A 10,867-nucleotide genomic window follows, 5' to 3' on the forward strand; every position below is an offset into this window, starting at 1 on the left:
ATTGTTTTTTTTGCGTGTGTGTGTGTTCAACTGTTCAGTTGTGATTTTAAATAAACACAATCTTAAATCTGCGCCCAGAGTCATCATTGTGTCTTCACTCTGTACTTGAAATGTGGTTGATCTAGTGACTAAAAAGGGAATACCATGATTTCTTGTTTAATTAAATTTTCATACTTATTATATTATGCTAGTTAGTCATAATAATTACTCAACATTCAGCTGTTAGCAATAAGGTTTAATTGCATGAAATATAGTATTTGTGTGTAATAAACCTTTTAAAAACTAAGTGATAAGAATTGGGTGGATATACTGTCTTAAACCCTATTCGCACGGGATTAGTATTACCTGGGGACCTCTGGTCATTTGTAATTGCAGAGATTGTCTGTGATCATGTAGCGCATTCGCACGGGATAAGTGAAGCCTGTGATTTTACTCAAATTTACTGACTTATTTCCCGGATGTGATGGCAAGGCTTTGCATATAGTTTGAATAGCCTATTGTTGTATGGTGTTTAATGATATATGACCTGTCAGCATTTGAGACCCGCGATCGCGGTGACCTTCTGTCTGGTGCGCGATCACGGGTCTCAAATGCTGACAATGTTAAATCCCCATTCACACAGCCCGCTGATCCCGGAAAATTGCCAAAAAAATTGCCAGAGTGCCTTCTGTGTGAACGCAAATGCATCCCAGATAGATCCAAAAAATGATTCTGGAAAGGGGACCTATAACATTAACGGGAACAGTCCCGGAAAGCGCCCTGTGTGAACAAAAGGCAGAAACAATGCCGTAAAAGCCATGTAGTGATGGCACACATCTATAATAAATCGTAAATAATTTGGCTACGAAAACAAATATAGTTAAGCGATTATTTTTTTTCGTTTGTAAATCAAAAACTACTGTTTGTCTTTAGCTTAAGCATGGATGAATGCAAGAGTCCTAATCACCAAACATAAGGTCAGATGCGAGAATAGAGTTGTCTGCTTCTAAACGCTGTTTAAACTTGAAATTACTTCTATCAAAAATATTAACACGAAAATACACAGCGCTTCAATAAACTTGATCGCTTACGAACCTTGAAAACGGCTGTGTGCACCTTCCGTGCTCGTGCTGCGGAGAAGCCCATGTAACGGTGCTATAATACAAAAACTTTAATTTAGTAATGACCTGCAGCGTTTAAATACACACGTGACTGTGGTTCCGTCAGGCATGGCTGTGTCATTTTATGAAGCTTCACAGAGATTTAATAATGTTCCGAGCATGGATTTACTTTATTACACGTAAGGATTTAAACCTTAACTGGCACTACAGTTTGCTGTCACGTTAAGAGTGCAGATGTGATTGAGCCACAGCACGTCAGCTACTGAAGATCAAATGGTCTATTGGTGAAAATGCTAGCGTTAGCTAATGCTAAAGAATAAACGCTGTGGATACATAAATTTGGTTTTATTTGTCCAATTGTGATGTAAATAAAAATAATGTAAATATATACTTAGACATTAATGTACTGATGGATTAAAGTGAAAAAATGTCTTCTGACTGAATTTCTTATAAGGCCAAGTCATATTCCTTTAACCGACACTTTATTTAAATAGTCAAGACCAATATAGTGTTTTAAGGGGAGATGTTTTAAATCGCTTTCATATTGCCAGTTTGCGTATTTTAAAAGCTATTTTTAATCTATGAAAACATTATACTTACATTGACAAATAATCAACCATCTACATAACTTCAGGGCATGTTTTTTGGGGCTTGACATTAAGCGTGGTCATGTGGTTGTCCTTTGGACAAGTACATTTGTCATTCACTTGTCCGAGTACAAAAATTAGCCTACTTGTACGAACATAAAAAAAACTTCATATGAGAGTGTCAGTATAATTGTTTCGGATTCCGAGTGCTCAAGTTTGCTTCTAAGCGTTTTACCTAGTGTCTGAAGTTGGTTATACTCTCCTTGATTGCTATAGAACAAAGGCAAGCAGTAAATATTATTAGTTCAATTCTATTTATTTATATAGCGCTTTTCACAATGTGCATTGTTCCAAAGCAGCTTTACAGGAGCAAATAAGAAAAACACAGAAAGGTAAAACACAACACAGTGCATGGTGTTTATAGACCAAGCAAGATCATTCTAATAAATAATATCTAATAAATAAATGAATAAATAAATAAATAAATGCAGTCTCCCGGTGAACATGCCAACACTGCACTGCTGTGGCGAGGAACCCAAACTCCAATGATGAATAAATGGAGAAAAAAAAACCTTGGGAGAAACCAGGCTCAGCCGGGAGGGCCAGATCTCCTCTGACGTGTCATAGCTGCACTCAGTGACCCCGACCAAAGCTACCGAGCAACGTCCAAGAAGAACAGGGAGAGCCCACGAGCCGCGACCCAGGAAGCCCCACCCGCTGAAACCGTGCAGGTCCAACCCGGTCCCATTCCGTGATCAACAACAGACAACAGACGAACAACCAGGGAAAAATAGTAATGGCATAATTAACTTTATTCCTCTGTTGTCCGACATCGACCACAAAACAAGACCAACCAGACCAGACCCACACAGTCCCAACAAATGAAACGCCCCGAACCACAACCAACAAGCCCCCCCACTCCCTACAAACACCCACCCAGCAACCTCCAATCAAAGTCACTGAGTGCAGCCATAACTTCAAACTGCTGTCATGTGATGTAAGTTTAGTATTAAATACCAAGTATTGTAAATTCAGCATTAATGTGACAAGTAGTCCGTCTTTGCTCTCGGTTGGGGATGGAATTGTCTGAGCTGGGCCGGTCAGATGGTCACCTTTTTCTTGGGTGGTGATGGAATTGCCTTGGATGGAGCTGGGATGGTCAGTCAGTCCGCAGGCTCTCGCAGGAGGATGGCACGGGATTTTCCGATGTAGCTGGCGTAATCTCTAGTTGGGGATGGGCATATGACGTTCATCTGGGCCTGGCGGAATCTCTCCCTACCTCGGGATGGGCATCCCGAGGCGAGGGCAGAAAGAGAATAATTAGCGTAGCTGCTGTTCATTAGCTATGTATTAGTGAATGCTTGGCTGAAAAGATGTGTTTTAATCTAGATTTAAATTTGGAGAGTGTGTCTGACCCTCGAATAGTATCAGGGAGGCTATTCCAGAGTTTAGGTGCTACGTATGAGAAAGCTCTACCCCCTTTGGTGGATTTAGTTATTCTAGGTGTTATCAAAAGTCTGGAGTTTTGAGATCTTAGAGAGCGTGATGGGTTGTAGTGTGGTAGAAGCTCTGTTATGTAGGTAGGGGCTAAACCGTTTAAGGCTTTATAAGTAATTAAAAGAACTTTAAAGTCAATACGATACTTAATGGGTAACCAGTGAAGGGTTGATAACAATGGGGTTATGTGATCGTATTTTCTGGACCTGGTTAGAACTCTGGCAGCTGCATTCTGAACTAACTGTAGTTTGTTTATTGATGCTGCAGGACAACCACTAAGCAGTGCATTACAGTAGTCAAGTCTTGAGGTCACAAATGCATGAATAAGCTTCTCTGCATCAGCCACACATAAAATATTTCGCAATTTGGCAACATTTCTAAGGTGGAAGAAGGCTGTTTTTGTGACATTTGAGATGTGATTTTTAAATGACAGGTTGCTGTCTAATATAACGCCAAGGTCTTTAACTGTATTTGTTGGAGTAACAGTGCAGCCTTCAATTTGCAGGTCATAATCCGAAATATTCTGCTCACGTGTCTTTGGTCCGATAAGTAATATTTCTGTTTTATTAGAATTTAAAAGAAGGAAATTACAAGTCATCCAATGCTTTATATCGTCGATGCACTCTGCCAATTTGGATAGTTGGAAGGAATCATCTGGTCTTGATGAGATATATAGCTGAGTATCATCTGCATAACAGTGGAAGCTAATTCCATGTTTTCTAATAATGTTTCCAAGGGGCAGCATGTATATGGAGAATAGCAAGGGTCCTAAAACCGATCCCTGAGGTAATCCATAATTTACTTGCGTTAGATTTGATGATTCCCCATTTAAATGGACAAATTGATGTCTGTCTGATAAGTAAGATCTGAACCATTGTAGTGCCTGTCCCTGAATACCGGTATAATTGTGTAAGCGATCTAGAAGTATTTTATGGTCTACAGTATCGAACGCAGCACTAAGGTCAAGCAGGACTAGGAGTGAGATGTTACCTTTATCTGATGCTATAAGCAGGTCGTTTGTAATTTTAACGAGCGCAGTTTCAGTACTATGATGCGGTCTAAAGCCTGACTGGAATTTTTCGTGTATGTCATTATTTTGTAAGAAAGAGCACAACTGAGTGGACACTACTTTTTCTAGTATTAGTGGCAGGGCTGTACGTTAACTTTTACATAGCACTGGTGTTACAGAGGTTTTGTAGCAAAGGCCAAACAGTCGTAGCTAGTGTTGCAGTCGAGACACCTAAACCGAGACCAAGACAAGACCAAGACCAGAGGGTGTCGAGACCAAAACATGACCAAGATGTTGAATGGCCGAGACCAAGACAAGGCCAAGGCAGGCCGAGTCAAGACAAAGACTAGTACTCTCTAAAATTCTAAAAGATCCACATTAAAAAGTCATAATTACAGAATCATGCGTTCTAAGCGTTCTTATCTATTATTCAGTAGCAAAATATCATGTTTTCAGATCACGTCAGACTTTATAATATAAAGAAACAAGATCTAATACAAGTACCTTTTTTGAAATCATATCTTGGATATTGTGGACCTTTGTATTCATTTTGTTGACAGATTTCTTGTAGGACATTCCCCCATTTATCTGGCACAACAGTCAAGGCTTAACTTAAGCCAGGACTATGCCTTAGTTAAATTAGGATATTTAAGTCACTTTTATTAAAATGCCTTGGATAAAAATACTGCTGGTGTGCATCTTGAGACAAAACAATGGCAACGACATATTTTAAGATATGTCAGGGATATTTATTTCCAGTTAAGACAGCTCAAACTTTTATTTTAGTCTGGGACTATAGTCTTAAGCCTTGTGTGTGAAACCGGGCATTAAAGTTTTACATCCAATCACATTAATAATGTTAACACTTAAATCAGACAATGCACCATCATTTTATTGTAATTCCCACAGTTGTGGTCTTGAAAAAAAAACCAGAGACCACTAAATCTGAGACCAAGACAAGACCGAGACTAAAGTCCGTTGAGACCGAGACAAGACCATCACAAAATGGTTGAGACCGGACTCGAGAGACCAAGACCGGTCTCGAGTACTACAACACTAGTCGTAGCACAAGTATAAAACGTCTGTTGTCATCATTAAAAAATGTGCAAGTGCAGTTCATCACATGAATAGGCAGGTAACTGACAAATGACATTAATGTTACATACAGATGGATAAATTAAGGCCATATAATCTTTTTGTTTACCTAAATTTGATTTAATATTTATAAGTAACGTTGCTGTGTTTTTATTTTTTTACTATACAATAGTGGTATATTTGTCCACATTAATTACTGTAGTATATTACAGTATTTACTATAGTAAACTGCAGTAAAATTCCTAGATACTAGTGTTTTTTAACTTTATTATATTATACTATGCATTTACTCTAGTTTATCAATTTACTACAAGGGTACTACAATTTTCGATAGCACATACTATAGTACACTACAGTATTTTTTCGTCTGAGTGTTCAGTTTAACGGGACTTTTATTTTGACGACTTGTCGGAAAGACGGCGCCCGAGTTAATGTTTTTGACGATAGCTTCACTCAAACAGTACAATGCTGGTAAAATAAACTCTTAGCAACTCTGGAGATGAAGTTCATGTGTTCATATCCTCATATAGTGCATACGCAGACAAATCCTAGACCAACACTTGTGTAGTATTTTAAATTGTGCACTTCATTCCCTCAGACACACAGCCAGATGACATAATTAAATAACAGGATTCAGTGTCGGCGAGCCATGCGCTATTGATTCATGTCACACACAAACAAGCACAACGACAAACGAACTTCACACAAGCACGTAGCTCTGTCTAATGCACATATTCTTATTATATGTCGCACAGTGTTATTTTTTTCAAGTTACTTGTCCGGTCGGGCAAGTAAAATTCTCTCTTCTCTCGAGCCTGGTTGTGATAGGTAGCAGGATTGAGTCGGTCTCTGGCTCAGTGCCAGTCAAAGCGTTGAATGTTCTAATCACACCGGTGTGATCGTACGCGTCAAAGGGTTAAAATCATGAAAAGTGAATTTATGACATTAAGCACAGGCTGAAACTCTGCAATTGACGGAAATCCGTCGTAGACTCGCTGCAATTAACGGAAATCCGTCGTAGCGACGGAGAACTTTAATCCATGTGTACTGTACATATTTGTTTCTGTACGTAATATGCATTATATGTGCTTGTGCAGTCATCCATATCTTAGTTCTTAGTGTGTACTTTTTTGTGTGTAACTATTTATTTATGTATTAATGTAAGCTTGTATATAATAACTGATACAGAGAAATTGTCTGGTAAAATGCAAATACAAAAACTATCAAATACGTCAAACAAATGCTTTTGATTTAAATAAGGTTTCATATTGGAATATTGTAAAGTAAAATATTTCAAATGATTAAAATGAATGGACTATACGAAATTCTCACAATACACAGTAAAAATGCTCACTACTATTTCAAAAGATGTTCTTCTCATGTTACCCTGGCTCTTAACCATTTCTCATATTTCTTGTGGTTAACAGTACGACTTTGTCTGTGATCCTTGGAAAACTTCACAAAATTATTAAAACAATAAATTGAAGCTTTAGGTCACAGCTATCCTTTGGTGTGTCCTGCTTCTGAAACATGTCGTCCTCTCCATGATTTCCTGTCATCTGATTCTGACTGGGAGCTGAGAAAATACATATAGCCTAGTATTAATGATTTGAAAATCACACTCGTAACATATGTAACCGGGTGAAAGTAAAATAGCCCACAAGCTGTATAGTTGCCCTCTTTTAATCCCCTGTGCATGTAAAGGTAATATGTGAAAAGGTGTGGCGGCTCCTTTAAGTGATTATCTCCGTGTGTGTGTGAGAGAGAGCGCCTATGCGAGCGTAAGAAGCTGGGAAGCGAACGGGCCTCGATGTGGTGAGAAAATACGTTTATAGAGTTCAAAAGACGTTAAAATAGTGATAAATATCAACTTATAAGTGTATATTGATTTGCCTTAAGGGTCTGGTCGGTGGATTGTTGCGTATTTTGCACGTCCGTTCAGCTTTCTCATTAGTTCGTGGGAGATGTCTTCACATTAAGTGTGCTCTTAAGAGGCGTCTGAAGTTAAGAGCGTGAGTGTTTATTTCAGTTTACGGTTATAATATACACTGTCATGTAACTCATATGTCGTCTGTGTTTATGTAAAGTTGCAAAAAGTTACTTAATTACACTCTCGTATTGTATTGGAGGGGAGAGGTGAAGCACGTTTACTCGCACGTGAGCTGCGGTCCACGTGAGCACTCGGGTTTGAGAGACTGCCGCAATGTGAGTTGTGATGATATGTTTCTTTGTTTTGTTTTATATATCTGTTTTTTGTTTCTAACGGAATTGAACTGTGTTCAATGTGTATTTGTGAATGCTTTTGACCTGATGTATGTAAGCAGCAATAGTATAGTATGGTTTTAAGTGCTGCAGATGTGCTGCATGTGCTTATATGTCTTGCAGTTGTTAACGTGGATTGTTCCATGATGTGTATTTTTCTGTTTTCCTTTTCTCTATAGTCACTACCGTTGTTTATTTGGGGTGGTTAAACATAACTATTGTTATTGAGCCACTGAACAGGCAGACTTGGTTTTTGTTGTTGTTTTGTTTTGTTTTTCTTTTACTTAATACTTTGTCTACCAATTGACTGATGCTGAATTTCTCATGTCCAAAATGTGGCATTGTTTCTCCTAAGCCTGACTTAGTTTTTCTTTAATGCTGCATCCCTTTCGGGTGTAGTCGGGAATAAAAGAACCCCAGTTAATGTGTAGTCAGTGTTTTGTCTTGATTAACAAGTAATAATAAACCCGGCCACATACATTGGTACCAGGAGTGGGGTTTCCTTTTTTTAGTTGGGTTTTTCTTTAATGTACACAATTTGGTGGGTGGTATTTAAACAACGGTAGTGGACAGGAGCGGCAGAGTGCTGGAGGGACCGCAGAGCGAGTCGTCTGTTATTCCTGGAAGAGCCGCTGGAGGGCCAAGGACCAGTGCGCCACGACCACTGAAGGATAGCGCTTTTTGAACAGACTGTTTATGAACTGAGACTTCCTTGCATTGCGCTTCAGTGATGGATGCAGAAGGTATGGATGATGCAGTTGTCCAAGCCGAGGACATTCAAGGAGCAGCTGCTGCGGCTCCAGAACTGGACATTGAGGGAGGTAACCCCATGTTACAGCTTCAGTCGCAAATCCTGGAACTGGGAAGAAGGCATGATCAAGTAATGTCAACTTTGGCTAATATGAACAATGTAAATACCAGATCATATGTGTACATTCCCAGAGAGAAGCAAATTGTACCCTTTAGTGGTGATTGTGGTAAAGACTGCAAACTGTAGACGAGTTTATTGAGGAACTGGAAAGAGTAATAAGGGTGAGAGGGTTGAACACAGAGGATCGGGTAGATTTTATCCTCTCTCACTTAAGGGGCTCAGCTCTTGATGAAGTCAAGTTGTGTATGGGGGGAGAGAATAAACTGCCTCATGATCTGTTCACTTATCTAAGGGCTGCCTTCAGAGAAAAGCGAACAACCTCCCAGTTATTACATGCTTTCTATGCACGAAAACAATGGGACGGTGAGGATTTCCGAGATTATTCACATGCCCTATCGGTGATGTTACATTCTGCAATTCAGCAGTCGCCCAACATTGTTCCAAACATACAGCTTGCGTTGAGGGATCAGTTCATAGAGGGGGTGAGGGATTCAGCTCTTCGCAGAGAACTGCGTAAGGTAGTTCGTGAGCGGCCTAGCGTTACGTTATTTGATGTCCGTGAGGAAGCCTTAATGTGGTTTTCAGAGGAAAGACCCTGCGGGGCAAATGTGGCTAGAAGTCGAAACCTATTGGGTGTGGGTACAGGTGAAGATACGGGGCATGTGAATATGACCACCACCGTACCAAGTGACTTGGGTGTAGCCTTTCAAGAAATGGTTAAAGTAATCACGCAACAAGGGAAAGCTATCAGTGAGCTTACTAATGCTGTCCGTGATCTCACTACCCAGAGGTCCAATCCAGGGGGCGAGAAATCGAGTAAAGCTAAATTTAAGCCGAAGTACACCCGTGATGGCCAACCTATTTGTCTTAGATGTGAGGGCATTGGGCACTTAGCCCGGCAATGCACCACACCGCGCTCCCAGGAAAATCCCGCCTCTGCTGTGCCAGAATCTCCGGTTCAGGGAAACGGGGCGCCTCCATTGTGAAGAGCCGAGCAATGAGAGGAGGGTCAGATGGCTCAAAGACTGGTCTGCTGACTAAAGAGCAGTTCCTGGAACGTGCAGTGGGGAAATGCCCAGAGGTAGAAATTCACATTAGGGGTGTAGCTGTCAGGTGCCTTTTGTATACTGGCAGTAACGTAAGTACCCTGAGTTAGAGTTTCTTTAAAAAGCATCTCCACGGAAAAGACAAAGACATGCATTGTACTACCAAATGGCTAAAGATTACCGCTGCTAACAAGTTGCCCCTTCCGTACTTGGGGTATGTTGAACTAGATATACAGGTGATGGGGTTGACTTTACCTGGGTGCGGGTTCTTAATCGTGTGTGATCAGGATGCCACAGAGGATGACTCAACACCTCCAGGAATAATTGGTATGAATATAGCACAGCGTTGTAAACAGATGATTCTGTCAGAGTTTGACAATGCCCTAGAGGGGACATTGGACTCAGACTGGAGAGCCGCCTTTAGCAAGGTACAAGAGGCTTCTCTGGTTGAGGCAACCACTATGGTCAGAGTAGCAGGAGATAGCAGGGTGCACATACCTGCAGCCTCTCTGGCTATAATTCAGGCTAGAGTATCAAAAGAATTCACAGGAAACAGAAGCTTGGTGGTGTTCGAACCAGGGAACACCCAGTTGCCCAGAGGTCTGGTCCTGGTACCTACCGTGGTGCCACCTGGGAAGCGCGTGTTTCCAGTGCAGGTAGTAAACCTCTCACCTGAGGATGTGTGGCTACCTCCCAAGGTTAGGCTAGGGAATCTTACCCAGGGCCATTGTGTGGAGAGTAGCACTTGCGAAGTGAAGTTCCAGCGGCTCTCTGATGAACATGAGGAAGTCACTGTTAGCCAAAGAACAATTACAGTGGTTGAAAAAGATGTGCAGTGCCCCCTCGAGAAAGTACAAATAGGTGGTACCTTTACCCAACAGGTGGAGATAAGGGCGCTTTTGATGAAATACCTGGATGTGTTTGCCATCTGTGATGAGGACCTTGGTTACACGGACCGGTTAAAGCATGAAATTCCATTGACGGACAACATTCCTGTTTCACAACCGTACCGCCGAATACCCCCGAACCAATTTGAGGAAGTGAGGAAGCATATCGCTGGATTGCTAAAAAAAGGGTGTCATACGAGGGAGCTCAAGTTCATATGCTTCGCCGGTGGTGTTGGTTCGGAAGTCGGACGGCAGTCTGCGCCTATGCGTGGACTACAGGAAGTTGAACTCGAAAACTAGGCGTGATGCGTTCCCACTACCGCGCATTGATGAAAGCATAGATGCTCTGGGTGCCCCCAAGATATTCTCATCAATTGATCTCGCAAGTGGCTATCACCAGGTGGCAGGTCACGAAAATGACAGGCTCAAAACCACGTTTATTACACCATTTGGTTTGTTCGAGTATGAAAGAATGCTGTTTGGCCTATGTAATGCGCCAGCGACGTTTCAACG

Source organism: Triplophysa rosa, unplaced genomic scaffold (assembly GCF_024868665.1).
Source record: "Triplophysa rosa unplaced genomic scaffold, Trosa_1v2 scaffold34_ERROPOS4128799, whole genome shotgun sequence".
Taxonomy (NCBI): domain Eukaryota; kingdom Metazoa; phylum Chordata; class Actinopteri; order Cypriniformes; family Nemacheilidae; genus Triplophysa; species Triplophysa rosa.